This window comes from Schistocerca gregaria, chromosome 7 (genome assembly GCF_023897955.1).
Source record: "Schistocerca gregaria isolate iqSchGreg1 chromosome 7, iqSchGreg1.2, whole genome shotgun sequence".
NCBI lineage: Eukaryota > Metazoa > Arthropoda > Insecta > Orthoptera > Acrididae > Schistocerca > Schistocerca gregaria.
The window spans coordinates 310,512,321-310,524,951 of record NC_064926.1 but is presented as its reverse complement, the minus strand read 5'-3'; positions in this window follow the sequence as shown (position 1 = coordinate 310,524,951).

The window sequence follows — 12,631 nt, the reverse complement described above, 5'->3', positions numbered from 1 at the left end:
ATATCTTTAAAAATAAATGTTTTAAGTACAAAATTAATCACTCAAATACGTGTACTGTAGCGATAAACTGTGCGTCTTGTTGCAAGATAATTATGTGGAAGTGTCGTAGTTATCGTCCTCTGCAAGCAAAGTTCTACTGAAGTCAATGTACCTACCTCGTAATAAAGGAAGTGAATTGCTTTGCGTATAAATATCTTAGTTATTACGCTTATTGCCGTGATGAAGACAGTACTATGCTGCAACGTATTGCTGTGCTATGGAAAAGGCTGTCTAATTGTAGCTATACCACAAAAGTTACCACTAAAACATGTTTTACTTTCCAGAAAAAATTCAGAAAAACTGTTCTGATATAAAACAGATACACCGCAAAAGCAACAATGTAAATCATGTCACATATCAGTAGCGTCGTGATATAATCGTGTAGCTATCAAAGAAACCAAATGCTAAGTCATCTTTAATCTCACAGAAAGAACTTTAAATCTAGAATTTATTTTCAAGTAAACCAAAATGTTGCATTAAAATCTCATTAGCAGTACTGGTAACTGTTCTAAGTATGTCAGCCTTATAGTCGTTACGTAATCGTGCAACTAACAAGCAAGAATGTACACACAAAATAACACTGTGTCGTGTGTTCACTATGACAATGCATTCGTAATTTCTGTTTAAATAAGTTCTCTTGGTTCTTGACTGGATATTTAACTTCAAACATTGTTGCATGTTAACAGATTCTTAGTGTGACAAAGCATACTAGAAATGTGAAGTGAAATGTTTTATGGCAAAGACAAAGTTAAAAAGCAGATTATCTTTCAATAAACGGTTTTACATGTGAAATGTGGTGTAAACATTTACTCTTCCTAGTACGCAGACTGTCAACTGAAAAGCAATTATGATGTGATTACGTCGGTAAGGAACACTGGAATTTTGCTCAAGGTTAGCTTAAGTTATTTTTCTCTGAGCCAGCCGGCGCACGCGGCTGCCTGCGGTGCGAGTCATTGTCTGTTTCTTTGTTGGCGCGCGTCGTTATTGGGATTTGGAGACCTAACTTCTACAAATTCACCTTGCCGAGAGGGCCCCGCCCTGTTTGAATCCCGCCAGTTCTGATGCAATTCAGGTCTGTCGTTACGATCATATCGTCTGTCGTCATGTCGGTAGATTCCATAGTTTCTTTCTTGTCGGTCACGTGGTCGAGAATTTCTCTCTGAATCGTAACTGCGCGCTGGACCGTTGCATCTGAAGTTATTCTGTCTCCCTTGATAGTAATTATTTTTGTTCCCATATTGTCTGTTTCTCTGATTGTCTCTGTGATACTCATTACCGCGGAGAGGTGATCTTTCCCTGTAATTATTACTACTCTGCCAACGGTTGTCATACGGGTGGTGTCTGTTTTGGTCACGATTTGTATTATGAGAATAGCCTTGTCGTGTCCAGTTATTATTTCTTTCATCGCGGAATTGCGACGGATATGACCTGTAATTGTTGTGTTCCTGTTTTCGCGTTCCGCGATTGTCAGTGTCAATTTCTAATTCTTGTAAGAGTCCCTGAAAAGCTTCAATGTCGTCTTTGCAACGGCCTGCCAAAATAATATGCCGTAAATGTTCAGGCAATTTGATTAAGCAAATGCGGATGAGTTCTGATGGGCTGTATGGGTTTGACAGGTACTGATTCTTGTGCAACATGTCTTCAAAATATTTCACAAGACTGGAAAATTCAGATTGTTCGAAATTTTTCATCATTATGATACCATGTTTTACTCGGTCTTGTGTGGCTTGAGACCAATATGCTGAGAGGAAGGCATGGTAAAATTCTCCTTCACTGTGGCAATCGTGAATGACCGATCGCATTCTTACAGCTGGTTCATTCTCCAAGTAGCCACACATAAATTCTAATCTGTGTTCTAATGACCAGTTGGGAGGAAAACAATGAGAGAATTGATGGAGCCACGCTTGTGGATGAATGTCGTTGCCAGAATTCTTAAATGTTTTGAATTTACGTGCAGTAATGAACAGCTTATAGTCAAAATCATCGTTTCGGCGGGTAGCATATCGTTCATTGTTACGTCGTGTCGGCAGTTCCATCTCAAAATTCGGTGCACCTTGCCAATTTCTTTCACAATTTCCGAAATGCCCTGTGTTATTATTTTGTGGCTTTTCCGTATTTATAAGTCCCTCTTCCCGTGTTGGAGCGCGACTGTCCTCTGAAATACGTAATTCTTGTATTACCTGTGTCAGCTGATCTTGCACTTCCCGGATTTCTCTTTGGTGTTGTGTATTAATTTGATTCTGATTTTGTTTGAATTTCATAATTTGTTCGCACCCTTCTGTATCATTCAGATCATCATCTACCTTTGTAGATAAGTTAGTGAACTGATCTGAAAGTTCGGCTACTTTCTCCGATAGTGAACACATTTCCTCAGTGTGTTTTTCTGAACCAAGTTTCAGAGTGTCCATTTGTGATGAAATCGAATCTACTGTGACCTTTAAGTTTTCCTGAGTTCTTGCAAGTTGCGTAACCGAATCGGTGGATGCAACTGAGTCCATTTTACCTTGCAAGGTGTCGTGATTTTCACGAACAACAGTTTGCAATTCTTTTATGGCTGCTTCATGATTCTGTAATGCATTTTCATGCCGCGAAAAAATAGGTTGAAAATGCTCACAAATTTGTGTTTTAACGTCATTACAGATTTTTTGGCATTTCGATTCAATGTTATGTAACTCAGTAGTTAAATCTTCACGTGTTTGTTCAAGTGTGATGTCTAACTTTCGAAGATTTTGTTCCATTGTGTCTAACTTTTGAAGCTTTTGCTGTGTTTGTCTCTGATTTTGTTCCATTGTGTCTAACTTTTGAAGCTTTTGTTGTGTTTGTCTCTGATTTTCTTCCATTGTGTCTAACTTTTGAAGCTTTTGCTGTGTTTGTCTCTGATTTTGTTCCAAGGTGTCTAACTTTTGAAGATTTTGTTCCATTGTGTCTAACTTTTGAAGATTTTGTTCCATTGTGTCTAACTTTTGAAGATTTTGTCCCATTTGTTTCTGATTTTGTTCAAGCGTTGCGTCTAACTTTTGTAGCCTTTGTCCCATTTGTTGCATTAACTGTAATAACAGTGCACTGGTGTCTGAAACATGTTCCTCAGTGCTATTCGGCAATGCATTTGAACCGACAATATTCGCAGTTTGAAAAACAGAAAATGTGTCTTGATTTATTTGAGAAAACGGTGAGGACGCAAAATATGAATCTACAGTATTTGCAAGATTGTGTCCTGTCATTTCGGAATCCTGAGGCGAGCTGTTGCCGACCGATCGATCGATAATGCTTCCCTGTTCACTAATTGTTTCACTTCCTACACCATTATTTGCAACCCGCTCCATTTCCTTATGCGCTATTACCAAATTACTACTTTGAACGTTAGTGAATTCATTAGATGGTGACGCTAACACACTGCTTTCGTCTTCACTGTCATTTCTCAGTTTACTTTGGAGCCTAGTGTTACGTTTTTCACACGCCATTAATGTCACAATTTTTCACACGACAACACAGAAAAACACAATTTGAAGAACAAAAATAAGAGAACACATTAACATAGCACTGAAAATAATATCTAGTTAATTGCAAGCGCAGCTGCGAAATACTTCGTGCAAAACTACATGCATGCCACAACTGTTTTACTGTACAACAATGAAAGACTGCAACTACAAAGGAAATTCTCTCTATGATAAGGCGCTAGCAATAAACAAAGGCTACACTAACTACACAAACTACAAGGAAAAAAATCAGAAGATTCCAGTGAGGTATCCTCGGCTAAGGGTCGACATATGAAACGTCCCCTTAGAAAAATTTATACACGACTGTGCTTAAACTGACACACAATATTTTTAGCGCAACGCAATCTGACTTTCAATAATCCCTACAAAAGAATGGCCCTGACTAACATTAACCTATACCTTTCACAAATCACTTACCTCACCAAAAATTTTCGTTACTCGAACTACTGCAATACAGCGAGCGCCACTACTGCCAGCTAAATAAAAGATTCAAACTACGGATGTCACTAACTACTGAGAGGCACAGTTAGCAAATGAAAGATTTTAATAGAGAACAAACAATGTATTTACCTTAATAGTCAAAAAATATATGATAGTTCATGACATCCAGTCTTACAAATTACAAAACTCCGCCATCTCTCTCCCCACGTCCACCACTGCTGGCGGCTCACCTCCAACTGCGCAACGCTACGCGCTGTTAGCATCCAGCTGCCGCTGCCCGACACTACAATGGCAGACAACAATGCAAACCAGCCACAGACTGCACACGGCACAGCCAGTGATTTTTATACGGAGCGCTATGTGGTGTTACCAATAAGAAAACCTAAACAGCCTACTTACAACCCAATTGCGCTCAGAAGTTCTGAGGATCGGCCTGGAATTCAAACACTAACGCTCGCTTAGGTGAGACAGGCAGTCAGCTCATCCATTGTCGATCCGAGGACAGCCCAACCGACAGACAGTCGATGGACCACCGGCAAGATAACCTCCACTTCATGCGACCAGCACACAACAGGGAGTTCAATGGAACAACGTAGAAAGTATTGGCGCCCACAACCACTTATACATTGAGCTGTTAAACTACACACCATGCTGAGGAAAACACACTGCCTGAATTCACGTCAATGGCCAGGACAGGTAACCGGCCAAAAGGCAGAAGATTCCACTGGTGCACTTCAGTTCAAAATAACCAAGTACAGTTAAAATCCACCGGAGGGTGGCTAAAGTTTGCCAACTTGAAAACACACAGTGTGGCTCGCGGGAATATCCCAACAGCCGACAACGGACAGCAGACGACACAATGTGAACAGTCATGACTTGCTAGTAGATTAAGTCAAATCTCAACTTTCATTTCCAGGATCGGCGAGCCACGAACCTCGTAGCAATTGGAACAGCACCACACACTCCAACGCCACATAGAGGCCGCCAGTGGGCCCAGCCAAACTACGCGCCGCGGAGATTTCCTCGCTGCTCCACGCCAACCAAACAACTCGCCCAGGCCTGGAGACGGTGAAAGGACCAAATATACGTCGGCCGATCTGATGACCAACCGAACGACATACCAACGGTAGTCCCACTCCAGTCTCCCTCCGTACAACAGTTCATGTGTGTCGCCAGCAGTCGGCGAGCACTGGCTGTCGGCGCCTCACCGGTGGTCCGTCCCTGACTTCTCTGCTGCTGCGTCCCGACTGCACTGCTGGTCCGTCCCGAACTGACTGCCAGACACACGACGACCCGGTAATACTATCGGTCGCCCCAGAGATGGTACAACAGTGCACTTATCGATACGCGCTGCTGCTGCCGCTCATGGGCAAGTAAGCCAGAATGTGAGTGCCGCCAATAAATGGAATAAGGAAACGAGGCGGCAGTACCGTAACAGAAGATGACAAACACTAAATGGGATAAACGCGAACTGTGCACAGCTGACGGTGCAATGTTGTTCGATGGCACTTGATGGTTTGGTTGGTTGGTCGGTTGGGCAACCGACCCAGCTTGTCCGGCAAGCAGTTGCTGTACAGTAGACAGCAATATGGCGATTTGCTGGTTCTGAAACTGGTTTAGTTCCAGATCAGGAGCAGTCCGTGACTGAGGCGTAGGGGCATTGGGTGGAGGGGGCGGTATAACCATTCTAACGCTAAATATGAAGAGACAAATAAAAAAAGTACTGTGCAAAGCCTTTGAAAAGAGAAATCGAGTAGTTCTGCAGATCCTGTAATACGTGCAACAACAAGAACAAATTATCAAATAGAATCACTGTAAGGACAGCTCCCCTGCGACAACCTAGAACACACGAAAAGCAAACGCAACTGCTTGATCAGACTCGTCGCCGCTTATTGTGGCTGTGCCCTCTTGTAATGTTTTGTGGTTTCTGGCTGGAAGAGCGGAAGCTGATATATGTGGGTAGGCCAGTTTCCTCTCACTACAACACAAAATGCACAAGTGTTTAAAATACACTTTATTACATATCTAATTTAGTACTTAACTTCAATGTGTCCAATCTGAAGTTCTGTTGTTAATTACAGTCATATCTTCTTCTTTCTTTTGCTTGTGCCTGATTCCCGCAATGACGCAGGGTCGGCATGGTTACTCGGATTTGGCAAGGTTAATTAAAGTGGTGCCCGGATGCCCTTCCTGCCGCCACCCTGTACCCCCCGCGACGGAATTAGTGTACCCCAACTGTCTGTGTCTAGTGTAATCCATGGAATAGTGGGAATGTGTTCAGATGTCCACGAAACGTGTAACTGAGGCGGGACGTGGGGACCATCCCGGTATTCACCTAGTGGGATGTGGAAAACCACCTAAAAACCACATCCAGGCTGGCCGGCATACCGGCTTCCATCGTTAAGCCGCCGGGCGGATTCGATCCGGGGCCGGCGCGCCTACCCGAATCCAGGAAGCAGCACACTAGCGCTCTCGGCTAACCTGGCGGGTCTGGTTAACAGCAATCACATAACACCTACTAATTCTTCAATCTTGTCTGTGTCCATATCACATCTGTATGCAATGACTCACGTTCGCTCACAGCTAACTAAGGTGCGAGGCGACGATTATTACTGTGTAGGACTAGAGCACAGTGTGACGTATTGAGGTGCAATGCTAACTCAGTCCCGATGCGCCGTACTGATATTGAGAGAGATTGAGGCAGCTCAGTCGGCGGCGGTGGCCTATATGCACGCTGCCCGTGGGGCGTTATCGATGCGTAGCCTGCAGCGTATCTTGGTCTTCTCTTGCCTAGTTCAGCGCCTGCTACACAATATTTTCTAGTGTCGACCAGTGTGCTGGCGAATTTCTGAGCTGCGAAGCTATTTCCAAACAACAGACAAGGCAACTCTCAGTCTCTCATGTACTGGAATCACCACAGTATCACACGGTCCTTTTATTGTAACATGAGGCACTTCTTTGTATGACACAGGCGATGTGTTTCTTTGGGGGATTACCTACAACCACATGAGGTTGGATACATTATGTGCACTAAAATATGCCCATTGTGGTGCGCAACACAGTAAAACTGATACAAGATACAGTACCCCATCAATATGTCCCCCCCCCCCCCCCCATGCCCTCGCCGGTAGCATGCTGAATAACATAGCTGTGATGCCCTGGCATAGCAATACACGACGCACAAATATTCTCCTTACTGTTGACAAGGCCGTCCAGCATGGACTCTTTTCTCTCCACATGATGATGGTGCGTACTGAAGTCAACAAAATGTGGCATCGAGTTTATATTTTTGTTGAAATGTTCCGCCGTGAACACTTTCATGTGAACAGAATAATGGGGATTAATATGATCGGGTGTCTTTTGGCCTTTTTCCTGTGAGATAACGTCAACTGTTCGAAAGATAAGAATATAGTGACAAACAGAGATAAAGAGAACGCTTTTCTTAGAAAAAAACAAACCGGGAGTTAGCTTAGTAGAGTACTTCCTGGTGTGCTTCTGCAAGCGATAGAAAAGGAATTTTCCCTATAGAGCACAAGAAGGCGAAATAGATAACACAGTTGACAAAACCAAGAGGTTAGCTACGATGTCACACGTGGGATTCCGAAGTGTCATTATGTATCCATTCTAGCTTTGACAACTTCACAAACTTTAACTTCGAAATAATTAAATCTTGTTGACACAATATTATTGTTTATTCTGTTCATTTTACGTATTTCTTCTCCCTGTTTCACAGAAGGACTTTTTTTTCACTGCTGCTACTCTTTGTAATAACCCGCCATCTTTGTGCAGAAGACGGGTCCTTTCTAACCTAGGGGCTGGTCTCTTAGCCGACACACAGAGCGATACGACGATACTCTACGAGTCGTTCCCCGTGTCCACCATCGTGGAGATGGACCACTACGCCCTCTGTCGGAGTACTGATTTGCAGCCATAAATACTTATTGAAAAATGAGTATACAAATATTTGACAAAAATTGTAATTATAGAGTTAAAAATTAATTTTAAAGTTGAGATATTACATTAACTTAATTAATGATTTAAGATTTGTGTATTAGTATGCAAGAGTGCAATGATAAAAATTTTTCGTTTGAGTTGACTATTGCTTACACGTGCAGTTCTTTTATCAAGAGTGCAGACTTTAAAATGAGACAGATTTATTTCGTGCTCACATTGACTCATTAATTGGATATGACCATTGAAACCTTACCAATGTACGATGTTGTGGGTACAAAGCTTAACATTAGCAGATATCATATGTATGTGGTTTCCAGTTGCTACTTGTGTATGTGCATTAAAACCTTACCTACCTAGGACGTGACAGCATGAAACTTGGTATTGACATAAACATTGACATTGACAGTGTTATTCATTCAAGAGCTTAAAATTTTCATACTCAAGTTTAAAGTTAACATATTACTACTGCGTCAATTCATAAAACTTTACAATTATCCTATTCATAAAACTTGTAATTAGTACATCATAGTTGTAATAACTGCGTATACCGTCAGAACATTACAGATTTATAACTCTTGGGTTGACAAATCGTCGTAGCTCTCGTCCGTGCCATCCTCCTCTCTTTCCTCGCTGATGCTGTCGTCCTGGCGAAGCTGTCTTTGCTGTGGCCGGAACTGCGCAGCCTGGCGTTGCCTCTCTCTCCTGTACTCATCCTTAAGGGCTTTTGAGACTTTGTCTGTTGTGTCATTGATTAGCTTCCATATATCAGGGTCCCGCAGTGCTCCCTTCAGTTGTACTTCCTCAGTTGGTTCGTGTTTGTTGCACTGGAGAACAACATACTCTGGTGTGCCCAGGTTTCCACATGTGCAACTGGCGGCTCTGTCCTCATGTCTACCGTTAAAGTATGTTGGGTACGGTCCGTGACACGGAAGGAAATTCATCTTGCCTGTGCTTGGGTCAGCATGTCTCATTTTTAGGCGCTCTTGAATATTAGGAAAGAACTCATGCACGCGCCTGCCCTTTTCACTGGTGTCCCACTGCCTTTGCCACTCGATAAATCTCCATCGTTTCAAGTCGTGTCTGGTCCGGATATCATCTTGAGTTACCTCCTGAACTTTGTGATGCTGGCCTCGTCTGAGCCAATACGCTGCGGCTCCATATTTGATTGTTTTATCAATAGGATACGTGCCGAGCACTATGCATAGGACTTCAGTAGATGCCGTTTCAAGGCGCCAGAGAGCCGCAGGAATACATTCCTCTGATCACTTCTTGAGGCTGTCACATATGTCGATAGACGTAATCTGTGTGTCCATGTGCTAGAGGCCAAACTCACTCGTATATTTCATAGTAATATGTCTTGCCCATTTGTAGTTGCATCCTATAATTTGCCGTATTTATTCTGGCGAGTTTATGTAGAACAGCTATTGCCTTGTCTGGTGTTAGCTTTATTGTTGCATAAATGATAGTTTCTCGTCTATCTGGACTCCTTCTTCCTGGCAATTTTGTTGCTACCCAATCGTATCATTGGATTCCGCTATAGGTTCCCCTTCATCAGCAAATATGACGTCTTTACTGGGGCTATTGTCAGCTTATGTTTCTGGCACCAGTTGTTCATTTCAAGTACGGTGTCATTTGTCTTTCTTTCCAGTTCGGCTCTTGAGTTCGCCGTCATTATAACCGACAGATCGTCAGCATAGCCCAAGATCCCTTCTGTGGTGACGTTTCCTTCCATGAGGCTGAGAAGTGACCCAATTGTAATATCCCAGAATAGGGGCCCTAGGACAGAACCTTGTGGACATTCCTTTGTTATTTTCTTGACCACGTTTCTGCTGCCCTCTTTCCATTTGGCGACCCTATCACGGCAGTTGTCTTCAAAGCTGTGGTATAGAGAGCCCAGGACCTGGAGCTCTCTTAGCCGTAAGAATAATCCAGGCTACCTCATGTTATCAAATTCTCCTTGTATATCTATTAGTATTACTACTACATATTTTCTGTCAGTATCATTAAAAATTCGAAGCACTTGATTGATGGCGTCGTCGACTGACTTATTCTTGCGAAAACCGTACTTATGTTCATTTATTCTCTGTAGCTCTCTGTGGGCTTGCAGACGTTCCTATACTAGCCGTTCTTGAACTTTCGCCAACGTGTTTAATAGATATATGGGCCTGTATGACCTAGGATTTGTAGGGTCTGTATCTGCTCAAATGGTTGAAATGGCTCTGAGCACTATGGGACTTTACATCTGAGGTTATCAGTCCCCTAGAACTTAGAACTACTTAAACCTAAACAACCTAAGGACATCAGACACATCCATGCCCGAGGCAGGATTCGAACCTGCGACCGCACTGTTCCAGACTGAAGCGCCTAGAACCGCTCGGCCAGAACGGCCGCCTCTATATCTGCTGCCTTTTTTATTATCACTGTGTTTGCTGTTCTCCTTGCAGCCGGTGCTTTCCCTTCCGATAGAGCGTCGTTTATAACCTTTGTCAAGAAAGGCGTTATCTGTGCGGCTACTTGGCGTAATGTCTCCGGATGTATACTGTCCGGACCCGGTACTTTTAGACTTTTTATTCTGAAAATTGCTCTTTGTACTTCTTCGTTACCGATAGGGGGAGTTACTGCTTCTGTCAAGTAGACATCATTAAAACTTCGTAGCATATTTGCGTGGTCTGGATTGTCTGACGTCGGATCATCGTCTGGTAAAAGTTTATAAAGCAAATATTCCGCAGTGCTCAGCCATCCTCTCGTCATGTTCCCATTCTCTTGTTTCAGTGTAGACAGTATGGTGGGCGATTTAATCTTCTCCGTCAAAAGCTTATATGGTGTACCCAAGATGTTTTCAACTAATTGCGTTTTGACATTGTTGTCCTAATGCTGTTTCCTTATGACCAGTAATTTTTCTTTATATTTTGCTATAGCATTACGATAGTCAGCCAATCAGATTTCTTTGTCTTGTATGGTTATCGCGTTTTGATAAAATTTGCGTTACTTCCTGCTATGCTTTCGGAGTAGGGATAATTCGTTAGTCGATGGTGTTCGTGTTTTGGGCTTTCAGTTGAGTTTTGGAATGCTTTCTTCCTGTGCCATTACCAACAGTTGTGTGAGGACATGGATCCTGTAGTCCACACTGCCACGTTCTGAGGCAAGGTCAGTTGATTCCACTATTTGTCTCAGTTTAGGCCAGTTTGCTCTCTTCAGGTTGAACTGCTTTCGTTCTAGATTACAAGCCTCTAGAGTCCCATGTAACTCTTATCACTGTCCCGTTTCCTCTTTTCAGTTCTACTGTTGCTGCATGAATATTACTTAACTGAGTAATTATAGTTATAGTTATATCCGCTGGTTTTACTATCATGGCTGCCATCGGTGGCGTATCTCCAGTTATTACTTTACTGTTACTTGGGATACATATCAGTTTGCTGTTCCTTGAGTATGGTTCCTGCAAACATACTAAATCAATTCGTGTCTCCTCCATTGCCTTTAGGAAGCTCGTTGCTCAACGTGATACTATTCTTCATATTTAACTGTTATATCCTGAATTTATTTACGTTTTCTTCTCTATTCATATTGAGTTTTAGTCATCAGTCTGTCGTGCAGCATCTTATATGTTGGCCACTCTGAGCTTCCTCCTTTTTTTACAAACTTTGTTTCTTCTTTTACGTGGAATGCACCCTGCTGGGGGTTCCCTTGCCAGGTAATCAGCTTTTTTATGTCCCTTCTACCCACACGTGGCACAGGTTATTTGTTCGTCATCAAAATATTTGGCTGTGTGGCCTAACCCACAGCATGTAAAACATTTACTTATGGCATCGTAGTCCTCCATGTACAATGCCAGGAAATTTATAAAAACTCGTTCTTGATTCAAAAGAATTGTTCTTATCTTTGGTGTAACTTCCAACACTGTGCTGGTTGTGCTCCTTCCCTTCTAACCTGCTTTGAATTTGATCTTCGCCCCTTCTAGAATTCTTCTTCAGTAATATTATCTTCCAAATTTAGTTTATAAAGCCGTGAAAGAAATTCACTCTCCGTTACTGTAGTTGGGACTTCATGAGTTATAAGTAACTGTCGTCGTGGTTAAAAAATGGCTCTGAGCACTATGGGACTTAACATCTATGGTCACCAGTCCCCTAGAACTTAGAACTACTTAAACCTAACTAACCTAAAGACATCACACGACACCCAGTCATCACGAGTTAGAAAAAATCCCTGACCCCGCCGGGAATCGAACCCGGAAACCCGGGCGCGAGAATGCTACCGCACGACCACGAGCTGCAGACAACTGTCGCCGTGTTTTGGTTTCTTCACACCTAATGTGGTGTATCGTTTCTGCCATTGCCTGTAAATTTTTACAGTCTTCTTCGGTGGCTGTTTCCACTATCACGACCGTCGGTGTGGTTCTACGGCCCTAATCTTCAATTTTTTCTTATTCAGGATCTATTTCTCGCGCCAGTATGTCCTGAACATCTTTAGTGTTTTGACTGTCTGTAGTTCTAATAAATAGTGTTGTAACCCGCTTTTACTTAGCTTTTTTTTCTATCTTTGTTCACCGTTTTGCGTTGTTTTGGGTTGCCTGCTACAACTACGGATGCGAAAGTCTGTGTCGTTTTTATTGCGGTGCCCTGAAGGTGGCAGTTTTCCTCTAGTGCATTTCGCAGTTCGTCTTCTAAATATTATATTTTCTGCTTTGCGTCTGGTACAGTTTC